This window comes from Delphinapterus leucas, chromosome 9, assembly GCF_059928025.1.
Source record: "Delphinapterus leucas isolate spDelLeu-1000000601 "Yukka" chromosome 9, BTC_Dleu_Yukka2, whole genome shotgun sequence".
NCBI lineage: Eukaryota > Metazoa > Chordata > Mammalia > Artiodactyla > Monodontidae > Delphinapterus > Delphinapterus leucas.
The window spans coordinates 104975393-104990180 of record NC_143137.1 but is presented as its reverse complement, the minus strand read 5'-3'; positions in this window follow the sequence as shown (position 1 = coordinate 104990180).

The window sequence follows — 14788 nt, the reverse complement described above, 5'->3', positions numbered from 1 at the left end:
GGCTCTGGCCACCACTGCTGACTACTCTGGTCCCCAGCGGCTGGAACTGAAGACTTCAAAAGTCTTTGCAACCTCTGCAGAGCCCACAGTGCTCACCAAAGACCATGTGTTGTCAGTGCCATGGGCCTCATTGGCCTGAGCCAAAGAGACATCATTCTCCCCAGACCTGGAGCCACAATGTACCCACACATTGGGGCCAGGGTCACAGCATGCTCTAGGGTGTCCCTACCTGTAGGTCAAGGTCTTTTCTTACTGAAGTCACTCCATAAACTTTGGAAGAGATGATTGCTTCTTCAAATGCATAGACACCTATGCAAGGCTACAGGGATCATGAAGAATTAAGGAAACATGACTCCATCCAAGAAACACAGTAAAATGCCAGTTACTGACCCAGAGAAATGGAGCTACAGGAATAGTTCAACAACAAATGTAAAATAATTGTTCTAAAGATTCTTAGAGAGCTACAAGAGAACACAAACAACTTAATGAAATCAGAAAAACAAGAACAAAAGGAGATGTTCTCCGAGGTGATAGAAAACATAAAAAAGAACCAAACAAAAAGGTTGGAGCTGAAGAATATAATGAATGAGCTGAAGAATTCCATAGAAGACTTCAACAACAGACTTGACAAAAGAGAAGAAAAAATCAATGAGCTCAAAGACAGATCATTTGAAATGATCAGGTCAGAGGAGCAAAAAGAAAAAACGGAATGAAAAAGAATGAAGAAAGTCTACAGGATTTAAGGGATTCCATTAAAAGAAATAATCTACACATCACTAAAGTCCAAGATGGAGAAGAAAAGGAGAAAGGGGTGGAGAGCTTTTTCAAAGATATAATGGCTGTATTTTCCCAAACTTTCCCAAACCTGGGAAGAGATTTATACATCCAAGTTCATGAAGCTATTGGCCACTCCAAAATTTCAATCCAAAACAATCTTCTCTAAGACACATTATAATAAAAGTGTTTAAAGTCAAAGACAAAAATAAATTTTATAGCAGCAAAAAAAAAAAAAAAATCTCATAAAAGGGAGCCCTCATAAGGCTATCAGCTGATTTCTCAGCAGAAACCTTGCAATCAAGGAGAGAATGCAATATATATTCAAAGTGCTGAAAGGGAAAAAAAAACCCTGCCAATCAAGAATAATTTACCCAGCAAAGTGACCCTTTGAAAATAACAAAAGCCTAGGTAGTTCATCACCATTAGACCTGCATTACAAGAAATACTGAAAGCAGTTCTTCAAGCTGAAACAAAAGGGCATTAATTGCTAACATAACAACATATGAAAATTTACAGCAGGTATAGGTAAGTAGTCAGGTTCAGAGTACTCTAATAGTGTAATATGGTAGTGTGCTAACCACTTAACTATCGCATAAAGGTTAAAGGTCAAAAGTATGAAAAATAGCTATCCTACAATAATTTGTTAATGGATACACAATATGAAAAGTGTAAATTGTGACATGAAAAGCATAAAATACAATATATGAGGGGAGAGTAAAAGGTTAGAGTTTTTGTATGTGATGGAGGTTAAGTTGTTATCAGCTTAAGATAAACTGTTATCAGACAGAGAAAGACAAATATCATATGATATTGCTTCTATGTGGAATTTAAAGAATTGGTACAAATGAACTTATTTACAAAACAGCAATAGAGTCACAGAGGTAGAAAACAAGCTTATGGTTACTGGGGCGGGGGGCAGAGAGGGATAAATTGGAAGATTGGGATTGACATATACACACTACTATAGATAAAATAGATAACTAATAAGAACCTACTATATAGCACATGGAAATCTCAATACTCTGTAATGACCTATATGGGAAAATAATCTGAAAAAGAGTGGATATATGTATATTTATTGGACCAGCCGAAGTTTGTTCAGTTAATGAATATGTTGTTCAATAAAGTTCTTGGTGAAAACGAAAAATGCGTCTTTTATTTTTACTTAAAACTGAATGAACTTTTTGGCCAACCCAATAAAACTGATTCACTTTGCTATACAGCAGAAATTAACACAACATTGTAAATCAACTACAGTCCAATAAAAATTAATTTAAAAATAAACTGTTATATGTAACAATGTTTTAAAACTTTTTTATTGCTCTATTTATTCTCTCATAGTGGCTTGTTTTCTTCTGTTCTGTTAACTTTTTATTTTAGAGTTAATTTTTAACCCATCTAAATCTTTGGGAATCCGTATCACCTGCATTGAGGGTGGTTTCCTCTAGGCAGAATTTGTTTTTGTGGTGCAAACACCTGAGAAGCAATGGGATGGCTGCTGATAAGTACAGGTTTTGCGAGGTACGAATTGTTCTAAAGTGAGATGGCTGTGGTGATTGTATAGCTCTGTGACTATACTAAAAGCCACTAAATTGCAGACTATAAAAGGGTGAATTTTATGGCATTTGAATTATTATCTCAATAAAGCTGTTATACAAAAATGAGCTGGGGAGCTTGACTGAACTCTACCTCCTTGAATGTTTCTGCCAAGGAGGTCCCTAGGGTCACTGGGTGTCAAACTTTCTCCCAAAGAATGACAAAGTAACAGAATGTACAATGGGAAAATGCAGCAGGGCAAAGAGTGTGCCCTCTACTAATAATTCCACAGGGAAAAAGGAATGAAGGCAAGTTCAAAGCTGGGCTTCCTTATCAGCAAGTAAGGTTGTAATTTTCCACCAGTGTTTACCAATATGTGATAGTCATCTTTTTGCCAATACTTCTTTATTTGGTCTAATATTTTCAAAGATTATTGATTTTTAAAAATGTATTTTCATTGTTTTTTAATTTGAGTTTCTTTGATTACTTTTGTGCCTGAGAGTTTTTCCTGCTAGCTATTCTTTATATTTTTTTTAAAATTGCCTTTTCAAACTTTTACTCATTTTTTTGTATAATAAGACTTTTTCTGTTATTAAGCCCTAGGAGCATTTCATAAATCAATGATTTTAATCACTTGTCACATATTGCATATGTTATATTCTAAATTGCTGCTGGCTTTCAATTTTGTTTTAATGTTTTATGACTTCTATTTCAGATTTTATTTATAGTTCTTTTTCACAGGAAACCACCAGTGTTTAATTAAATAGGTAAAACCCCTAAACTATTTCTTTAAACAATAAATCCAACAGAGCCATATGAGAGAGAAGGGAAATGGCAAAAAGCAACAAAAACTGAATAAATGCCTTTTTACAACTAGAACAGAGGAACTAAAACTTATTTAGTACTGCCAGGCTCACAAATTATTCAATAAAATTACAGATTTTAGAGGTAACATTTATTTGCACAAAACTTAACAGCCATCTCTGATGTAGCGATTGCAGGGCCCTTTTAGGGTGCAGTGGAATATATGCTTTTCTTTAGTTGCAGGGAAATAGAAATATTTTTATTCTTATTGGTCTTTTTTTTCCCCTTTTTGTCACTAATTTTTAGAAGAACTACAATGGAAAGACTAAGAAAAGTAATCATTAATTATTATGAAGAGGAAAATAAAAAGAATGGGAAGCTTAATGAATACAGTACGAAAAAGAAAATGTGGAAAGAGAATTTAAATACATGCAGTGGGGTTCATATCATATTCTGTGTCTGCATTAGTCAGCCTGGTGTCTGACTTTATCTACACCGGTAGGGCAGCATCCCAATACCTAAGATAGAAAATAGTCCATGAAGCAATTTTCAATCGTGAATGTTTTTTAAAGATTTGATCATCGTATCCTTTCCTTCTCAGAGATCCTGGGGAACAACTTCTAAGAGGGAGAAGAATGAAGGAAGTGGCTTAGAATAGATGCCTGTTGTACCAGTCATGATGGTGTGGGGAGGGGAGTAAGGGGAAGATGAGGAAAGTCACCAAACTGACAAAAATTAAAAGTCTCAGAATCCTAACAGTTGATGAGGACACTGATCAACAGGAATGGTCCATGTGGCTCGGGGAGAACAAACTGATGAAAGCCCTTTAGGAAACTCTGCTGTATCCAAGGAGTCTGAGTATCACCCTCCCTTGAGCAGCAATGTCCCCCAGACCTGTGTTCAGCCAGCAAAACGCATTCGCTGAGGACAGATGCCAGTCTCCATGAGGAAACAGCTAGTCGCTAATCCTTTGAGGAAATTTATTTCACAGAGCATGACACTTCAACACGACTCTTAGTGACATGGAGGGAGAGAGATTAATTTTGTTATGAGAGTTTGTTGCTAGAAGACTCTGTTTTTTTGTTTGTTTTTTGGTCTCACTTACACTCTTACAAACGGACTCAAAGAAATCAACTGCTGAGATTTCAGATCTGATACCCTATTGTGAAGTGCTTGGAGCAGCAACCAGGTCTCACCTCACATTTTCTATCTCAGCATCTCGTAAACTCCCAGGCATTTTTCAAGGACTCAAAAAGAAAATGTTGAATAAAAGGCTTTTAGAGGACAGGCTTACACAATCATTTTGCAACCCCAAAGCAATAAAACCCCACAGATTTTCTGGAACTAAAATACAAAATTAAAGAGATTGCACATAGTACAATCATTGTAGTATTAACACAATTTGCTATAAATATTTTACACTTTTTCTATGAGTAATTAATGACCTTTCGAAGTTTCTGCATGATACCTTGCTGTGAAATAAGTGATTTGGAATCAATAGTGTATTTTAAACTAACACAGTGAATATACTTTATATTGTAACAGAATGTGTTCAGAATGAAGGGAAATTTTGCTCTAGATTTCCTCCCAATGTAACTTTATTATGTGAACCTCTGTTAAATGGCTTCAACTTGTCAGATTCGTAAAATGTCGGGTCTCTGCTTTAGGAATGTCTCTGTAGCCACCCCATTCATAACTGCACTCCTCGTTGGTCTATTCTCCACGTACCTTACATTATATTACATATTGTGTATTTGTTTGCTTTATCTCTCCTCTAGTGAAATGCCAACTCCTTGAAGGCACTGTGTCAATTGTGTTTGTTGATGTATCTCAAACTCTGATAACGGCACTGATGTAAGAACTTACGCTCCCTGCCCCTTCGCAATACACCTCTAAACTTGCCTCTTTCAGGGGCTGGACGTAGGGACCATGGCCATCAGCTCCCCGGGCTCTCAGCTCTGAGGTTTTGTTCTCTCTTAGCCCCCATCTGTACCAGCTGTGATCTTTCTCGGTAATTGACAGTTGCAGTGCCTGTGACGCTGGCGACCGTATTTGCAGCTGCTGACCTCCACCGGGCACCAGCTTGCAAACCCTGAATGCCAGTGTTTTTCTCCCTCTGGGTGCAGCAAGAGAATTCCTTCCACTCCTTCTGAGTAGCTCAAAGATAATTCTAGCAGTAGAAGAGTGTCCTCCACCTATTGTTCAACCATAGCCCTGGGGAGGCTGGGTTAGGGCATAACTAAGCACAGCTTCATTGATCCCAAGAGACCCCATCTGGCCCTCTGAGCAAGATATTTTGATACACAATGATTTTCTCCAAGAGGTTTCTCTGTCTCCCCATGAATCTGGCATTTCTAGAAGTTGTCTGGCTGCCAGATGTTCTGTGTTTGTCTACACTCAAACTCCGAATACATCCCATTATCACAAATTACTTGCCATTGGGTTTCTGGACCCAGAGGATGTGATTGGACACAAAAATTCCGCTACAGTTAAGGATTTCTTAAATGTTCCCCGGCAGCTCGGAGCCTGCTCTGCCCTACAGAAACTGGGAACACTTGGATGCCTTGAGGTCTCGCTCCACACAGCAGCAAATGAGGGGTTCAGTCGGTATCAGCCCAAACAGTAAAGACACGGGATCACAATCACAGAGAAGAAAACGTCAGGCCAGACTTCGGCTTCCTCCGTAATTGGTCCCCCGGGAGGAAATGGAGAATTTATATGAGCTGATATAAATGGACTTAGTCTATGGTGGGTCCAACTGCCACTGCCACGAGGGTTCTGTAAGAAATCCCTTCCATTATGTCCGTGTTTGCATCCGCCAGCAGGGATGTTTCCTTCAGTGTTTATTTCCTGATACTCACTAGCCTAGTTTTAGTAACTGTCCACAGCAACACAGAAATAACATTTCTAAAGCAAATGCATGTGCTGACATGCTTTTAGCATAGCAATAAGTACCTTGTATATTCATTTTACATGTGAATGTGCTAACTAGAAATTTTAAAATACAATATAAGAAGAAAACTATTTCCCAGATGCCCTTTAGCCATGCAATCAATGTCAGCCCTTCATTATATTCCTTTCTGTTCTCTCTAAATACAGTTGTAGAGCATTGCTGTTATCATGCTTGACTAAAGTTGTGCATCTTGCTTTTCCACTTGGCATGATGAGCTCAGTACTCCATGTGATAAACATTTTAATTGGCTGCATATTACTTCTTTGGCCAATTCTACCACAATGTAATTGAGTAGCCCCTCACTTGGGCAATCTTTTCTTTCCAGTTTTAACTTTTAGTGTTTGATACTATTATTGCTATGGTCTGAATGAATACCTCCCAAATTCATTTGTTGGAATCTTAATGAGGATACCAGGTGATGGTATTGGGCGCTTCGGGAAGTGCTTTGTTCATGAGAGTGGAGCCCTCATGGTTGGCATTAATGTCTTATAAAAAAGTTCCAAGTATATATAATCCCTATAATATAAATGTCCCTTGGTCTTCTTCACTGTGGGTAATTCAGATCCATATGACTTGGATGGGACAATTGTCTTAGTTAAATACTAATTATTTCTTGTCTTACACATGCCCAATGGGACTTATGCACAGTTGAGGTAATGCCCAAACCGATGGTGACAATTCATGTGCATTGGGACCCTCTTTTGTTCCAGCACTATGAGGGTCCTGACAAAAAAAGCATTTGTGGTCATGTGTGAGAGCAGACAGTAAAACCAAAAATTTTAATAAAATGTGATGACTGCCATTAGATGCAAGAAGAGGAACACTTGCCAGTTCTCTGGGTGAGAGGTGAGCTAGATGTAGCTTCTGAATAGTGATAACATCTCTGTGGGATCTGAGGGTCCAGCTGTATGGAAAGGTGGGGAGGCAATTGGTGAGCAGAGGTACCTTCCCACAAAGTTGCCAAATAGGACCCTGCCTGCCTTGAGGGCGGGAGCTTTCTCTTCCGTCCCTTAGCATCTCTCATGGTGCCTGGCTCCAGAGATTCCTGATACATGCAGAGTAGATACGCTAACAGATGGATAGATACACGGTAGATAGGTAAAAAATAGGTAGGTGGATAGGTAGACGGATGACAGAAGAATGGATGGATAGATTGAGAGAGAGTTGCTAGATGGAGGGATGGATGGATTGATAGATATATGGATGCATAGATGTAGGTAGGTAGACAGATGATAGATAAATAGAGAGATAGATGATGGATGAATGGATGGATACATCGATACCCGAATAGATAGATAGATAACAGATAGGCGCATACATATATAGATACATACAAACACACAATACATACATAGATATAGATAGATGATAGATACAGAGGCATAGATACATAAAGATGAATTGATACATAAAGATGTGAGATGGATAGAGATATAGACAGATATAGAGAGATAGATTGAAACACAAATATATTCATAGATCTATTCACTAATCGATCTATCTGTGTATGGATAGCTAGAGAAATAGAATGATATCTATCTATGTATATCTATGTATATCAGTATCTACATAGATAGATAGGTTATAGGTAGCTAGCTAGCTAGCTAGATACAATATTTGTGGAGAGAGAGAGAGAGATTTTCACCTTTCTAACTTTAGTGTAATCCTAGAGCAAATTATGTGCTCAAGGTATGCCTGATGGTTAAGAAAATGTTTAGTCAGTGGATGCTAGGTCTCTACATACACCTTGCAACGTGGGTTCATGCAGTCTCTTCCTGTAGCACCGGCTTCATTCCTAGGCTGGCACGGTGCCAGGAGTCACAATGCTGCGAGCTGGCTCCCCCAGGGCAGAGGAAGCAGCAGCCTAAATGGTCTAGGTCACCTACTCCAAACTGCTTTCTTTCACATTTGTTTCTTTTTAATATGGATGAGATAAAAATCTGTAACCTTTTCTCACAAGCTAAGAAGGATGTACTCTTTAGATTCAGAGGCAAATTAGATGGAAGTCAAGAAGACACAGGGACAATCATATAATTCACAGGCAATAGGATCACTATGAAAATACAATCTCTTTTTGTTCTTTTCCTTTAGAAACCTAGTTGCTATATTTTAAAAAGTGCGTGTGTCAGGAAAACCAGCTTATTAAAATGCGTAAGGTTAAGCTTGCCTGACTGTCACCAATAATCAGAGTATTTTTTATCTGCAGTGCATATCACAATCTCATTTTTACAAGAAATGTGGTCCTCCTAAGTTTTGCAAATATGAGAATCGCATGCATTTGATTTCTCCATCCCTGGCTGGCGTCCTTCCTGTCACTCACCCACCCGGCTGTCCGTGGGCAGGACACTGTCACCTGCCTCTGTCTTCTCTTCCCTGGTTCTCCTCACAGGCCATCTGCCCTGTTGCACCCTGACAAAGGGCTTCACTAACCACTGTCAGACAGATGGATGCCACTTCTAACATGCCCAGTCGCCTTCCGCAAATAAGATTAAATACACTTAGTCCCTTGTTTCCTGCTATCCCTGTTTTGTTGCTTGAATGTGGAGCTGCTTTCCCCTTTGAGCACTACCTGTGCTTAATTTGAATCTCCATTTACTTTCCTCCCACTCTCTTACCCCAGAGACTTTCAGAAAGTGAGAAAACTGTTAAAGATTTTGAAATGCATACACATGTCTCCAATCTGTTGAAATCCTGTTTCCTGACATAAAGTCAACCTAGATAAAGAAGTGTATTAGAAATGTTTGAAAAGATGTCTTTACAGTGACAATGTGGATTTGATTCCATGAGTGGATGCCTTAAGTGGTGTTTCAGTTATTTATAATAATAGCAGTTACATGAAAATTAATGATTGTGAGAAAACAGTGATCTTTTTAAATTTTTTATTTATATTTTGTCTGAACACAAAAAGATTGGAATATCTCCACAGATTTACAAAAAACTTCTTTCCCAAAACTCAATGCATGTGTTGTATGTAAACCTTCATCCTCAGGGACCCTGGAGTCTGCTCTCCCTGACATGTTCTCTTATCTCAGAGCCCAGGTTTTGAGCCTCTAGAGGGGGATGTGACTGCTTCCGGGCAGGCTGCCCTCTCCACTTAGCCCCAGGGAGTCTCCTGCTCTAGGATTTCTGCCCTGCCCCTGCAAGGCATTTGGATTTTTTGACCCTGGTGTTGTCTGGTCTGGTCTTGTGGAATTGCTGTTTTCTCACATGAAGGAAAGATGAGTTGATTGTCTCAGAGGACTTCTGTTCTCTGTCTGGATTCTCATTGTTGTGAAGGATCACAGCAGGGTCTGGGAATTCTGAACATGTAAGAAAGCAGAATTTCAGAATGTAAGATTTGCATCTTCTCCTAGAAACAGCTAGCTATCAGGAGCTTGAGAGACCAATTTACAAAATACAAAACAAAAACCATTTTCTTTTCTCCAAGGGGACAAAACAAACTTAAACCCAGGGCTTTTAAAAGCTTCTTTCAGTTTGATAAAGTGGAACATGGAAGAAGATTATAGAGAGATGGGGAAGAAAAAATCTAACCCAGAGATGTTGTATTATTTAGTGGATTTGCTAGATACCTCTTATTTTCTGGAGGTGTGTATATCCCAAGTGCTTCTATTCTTTTTTTACTTTTCTGTAGCAATAAAGTGAAAAAAAAAATCAAATTCCCAAATCACACCAACACACTTACTTTACTATTTGGAAAATTAATTTGGTAAAAGGAAAAAGAATCATATATATGATATTAAAAATGTTTTGTTTAAATGCTGGAAAGGATGTGGAGAAAAGGAAACCCTCCTACACTGTTGGTGGGAATGTAAATTGATGCAGCTACTATGGAGAACAGTATAGAGGTTCCTCAGAAAACTAAAAATAGAATTACCATATAATCTAGCAATTCCAGTCCTAGGCATATATCCAGATGAAACTCTAATCCAGAAAGTTACATGCACCCCTATGTTCATAGCAGCACTATTCACAATGGCCAAGACATGGAAACAACCTAAACGTCCATCGACAGATGAATGGATAAAGAAGATGTGGTACACATATACAATGGAATATTACTCAGCCATAAAAAGAATGAAATAATGCCATTTGCAGCACCATGGGTGCAACTAGAGATTATCATACTGAGTGAAGCAAGTCAGGAAGAGAAAGACTAATATATGATATCACTTATATGTGGAATCTAAAACATGACACAAATGAACATATCTACAAAACAGAAACAGACTCACAGACATAGAGAACAGACTTGTGGTTGCCAAGGGGGAGGGGGATGGGGATGGGGGAGGGATGGACTGGGAGTTTGGGGTTAGCAGATGCAAACTATTACATATAGAACGGATAAACAACAAGGTCCTACTGTATAGCACAGGGAACTATATTCAGTATCCTATGATAAATCATAATGGAAAAAAATATTTAAAAAAGAATGTATATATATGAATAACTGAATCACTTTGCTGTACAACTGAAATTAACACAACATTGTAAATCAACTATACTTCAATTTAAAAAATGTAAAAATGTTCTGTTTAAATGTTTAATAATGATGAACTCTCCAAACCATCCAAATTGACACATTTCTATGTTAAGAATATTTTGTTATAAAGTTTAACCAATGAGGGGAAGCAAGAAATGACACAGTTTGGCAAGCATAATCAAAGCACATTTGCAAGCGTATTGTAAAGGCTATAGCACATGTACAGCAGGAGAAGGTGAGTTCCCATGAGGACAGAGCTATTGCTATGTCTGTAATGAAAGGGGCCACCTGCCCTGTGAGATTTACATCTAATTCTAAAAGAAGTGCGTACTCATTGAAATCAAGGCAGGAAACACTGCCAAAGTAGAAAGGTGTACTCAAAATATCAATAATCTCAGTCATTTTCTATACTTTATCAAACTATTTTCTCTATATATAGTTAATTCTTTTACTAAACTAAATAAAGCCAAGAGCACATCCTTTTTGCAATTTATATTACAACTTTTCATTTGCCCTTGTTTCATGAACGTTTTCCCAAATTTATCAAAACATCATTCTCAGTGGTTACCTTATAGCCCACCCAGTTTACACACTCTTGCCAGCCTTTCCATACTTGTTGGATATTGTATGAGTATGCACACATACATGCCTGCATAGATATTTTAAAGGTGGCATGCTTATCTCTGATATTTGGAAAGCATAGAAACATCTAGAAAATAACAAGTTTCTCATTGTCTATCCATTATATACTATTATTTTTAAAAATTTATTTGCCATCTCTAAAAAAATCCTCTAAAATTGATTTTACATAATAACAGTTATTTCCCATGTCCTCAAAATATATTTAAACACAATTTTATAGAATATGTATTATCCAATTGTTAGAATAAATCATAATTTACATAACTATTTTCCTAGCGTTGGGCCTGGCTTGTTTATGATTTTCATTACTGTAAAAACTTTTCTTGTCGCACATGCCAGATTTCTAATTTTTTTAAGGGCCTGATAACTATGAACAAACACATCCGACAGTTTGTACATCTTCACTCTGCAAACGAGGGTGAATGTAAGGGTGCAGATTTCACTCCATTCTGAACTACAGACAAATATGGGTAAAGGGAATGAAGAAACAAACATACTACAGATTTCTTTCAGTTTTCAGCCAATACCTTAAGAACTACTCGGGATATTTTCAAGAAGGGAAAATAGGATAATTTGTTAAGAAAGTAAAAGCACTTCAGCAAAACAGGGTTTTTGTAATTTGAAACAAACCCTGAGACGTCAAAGCAGTTACTCATTTGAGTCACAGGAGACAAACCGGGGTGGGAAGGAGGGGGGGTCCCCAGGCTGGTCGGGGGTGCTTCCCAGTGGAGTGTCAATTGGCAGGGGCCACAGGACCAGAGAAGAGTGACATCCAAAATACAGGGCAGCAGGACCAGCAGAGGCACCAAGCAAGATGTGCTGGCGGGTGATGGACTGATTGGGTCTGCGGGTCCTCAGGGCATGAGGTGGGGTTTGGCTCAGAGGCAGCTTTTCCGCTGGAAGAGAAATGTGCCCCCACGTGTGACAAGCAGTTTGGCTGCCCCGCCTGGCACTGGCCGACGTCATCCCAGGGGCTAGAGCCAGCGCCTAGAAGGGGCCACCAAGACCCAAGCAGATGGTCAGAAGCCCCACAGAACTGTGGCAGTTTAGGGGCAGGACCCATTCTTAGTAGGAGAACAATTATCACCGAGGAATCAGGCAGGAGATCTCAGTCACGCTGCTTATATCAATGCAATGGGCAGTGCTCACGAAAATAATCAATAAACAATCTATAATAGGAATAGAAAGTTTTATTTGAACCACGCTGAGGACTAAAGCCCAGAAGACAGTCTCTCAGATAACTCTGAGGAGCTGCGCCACAGAAGCATGGTTTTCAGCACAGTTTTATATCTTTTCAGAACAAAGAACATCAAACAAGTCAGGGATACATTTCTTCGAGGTTTCAGAAAAGCAGATCAGCAGGTACACAGTGAGTCAGTATGGCCTTGGCGCCTGGGAAGGGAGGTTTATCATCATGGGAGGACCAGAACTGGCGTCCCAGGAAGGGAGGCATTTAATCCTTACTTTTGTCACGGACATGCTTTATTTCTGGCCAATGCACCCTTTTCTTAATAATTAAAGCAGAGGTACAGTGAGTGTCTGATAGGCATAAAATATTAGGCATAATATTCAAGTTAACTCTAAGAGCCAGAACGGCGGCCCCATACCTCAATATGGGAATGTCCCTCTTATCAGCAGGAAGGAGGCTGGAGCGCAGGAGGCCTGCCCTCTACTCAGCGCCCGGCCCCTCAAGGCTGGCTAGGGTTGGTGGGCTCAGCTCTAGGGGAAGCACGAGACAGCCCCTGGCTAAAGCTTGGAGGGGACAGGTGCCTGAGAACAGTGGTCCGCCAAGCCTTCTCATCCTTGTTCTCAGCAGGCAGGGCGATGAAAGGAAAGTGTTTATTCAAAACGTATACAGAGGGTTACACTGCAGTCACATTCTCCATCCTCATAACTAAAGAAACGCCTTTTGCTCGCACCCTGCGGAGACTCTAGAACGTTGTCTAATATAGTAGCCACTAACCCTAGACGGATATTCAAATATAAATTAAAATAAAGTGCAACGAAGAAGAATTCATCCCTCCTTCACAGCAGCTGCATTCCAAGGGCCAGGCGGCCCCCATGGCTCGTGCTACTGTGCTGGGCGGTGCTGGCGTGTCCACAGCCTCAGGGAAGGTCTGCTGGACAGCACTTCCAGGCCCTGTGATGATGACAGCACAGGGCACCTCTTGGTCCCCACTGTGAGCAAATGCTCCCTCCTCATCCTTCTTTTGCCAAGAGGAGGGGCTCTTCAGTTCAAAGCACATAGAAATGGTACAGAAAGACATAAAAGGATTTGTACTGAGGAACAACAAATGTCTCTGAAGACCAGAAAAAAGAAGAGACTCTTTACATTTTTAGGAAGGGTGTTTCTAGGTGGAATTTTATAGTCAGGGGATTTCTGAGAATTTAGGGAAGGAGACTTCACCTGTAATGCAGTCAACGCCTAGCAGTGTCAGGGGGCTGTGGTCCTCCTGGGCCAAAGAAAACACCTCCTCCTCCTGTTGACGAGGGGCTTGTAGGTCATACCTAAGAGCTTTTCTCCTGTGATCACAACATGACCGATACCGAAACCTGAATTGATTGCGTGAGGCCACTCATTACAACCGGACTCCCCCTTTGCAGCTAGGGTTTGTCCTGTGATCAATGCCATTTTTCTGATACAGGTTTCATTAGCCTTTAGGTATGAGAACACCCATAGGTCAGGAGACAGTTGCCACTGAGAAGATCACTTTAAATAATTATATTCACAGTTCCCAAGACGAGGGGTCACGCCACACCCTGGGTGGGGGGCACACAGAGAAGCATCAGGGTCAGTCAGGAGGCAGAGGGAGGGAGGGGAGAATGTGGGCAAGGGCCTTTATCGTGGTTTCTGTGAGAAGAAACAGACACAGGATAAACAGGCTGGTTTGGACAATTTCAGTGGGCTCTGGGGCTCAGGGGCTGCCCCTAGTGTTCTGGTACCTGGCCCTGGGGTAATTAGGGAAGGGGGACAGTGGCCCAGAGTATGAGAGCCTGATAGAAGAGGTGGTTGAGATGTCAGCTCTGCACTGGTTGGTGTAAATTTGAAAGATGCCGGGAGCTATCCTACCCTAGAGCGCAGTCAAAGCATCAAAACACAGGAAAGAAGACATGGCGAATACAGTTGTGCAACGGAAAGACAGCTGTGGTGGTTGCAGAGGTTATTGTTCTGGGGACACAGTGTTTGCAAAGGTTCAAAAAAGAGAGAGAGAATTATCCGTTGCTATTCTGCATTTGTGATGTATGGGAAAACAGCAGCCATCTTGTGACCATGAGGTTCCAAGAGTTAGGAGGAATAGCAAATGCCAAAAATAGAACAGTAAAACGATGAAAAATCTGAGGACTTGAAGGTATATTTACATAGCTGAATCAATCTCAGGGAAGCCTTTACTTCTTTGTTGCCTCTTCAGTTAGAACAATAACGCCTATTTCGTCAAGTCACTGTTGAACAGGGTTTTTGTGCTAAAGATATTCCTGATGTTATAATGGCAACATTTCTATTTCCATTTTTCCCTCTCCACCCTATTTAATGTAGCCCCCCCATCCTAGGTCTTCCTGCCTCCCTCCTGCCCCCCTCCTTCCCATCGTCCCCCAGC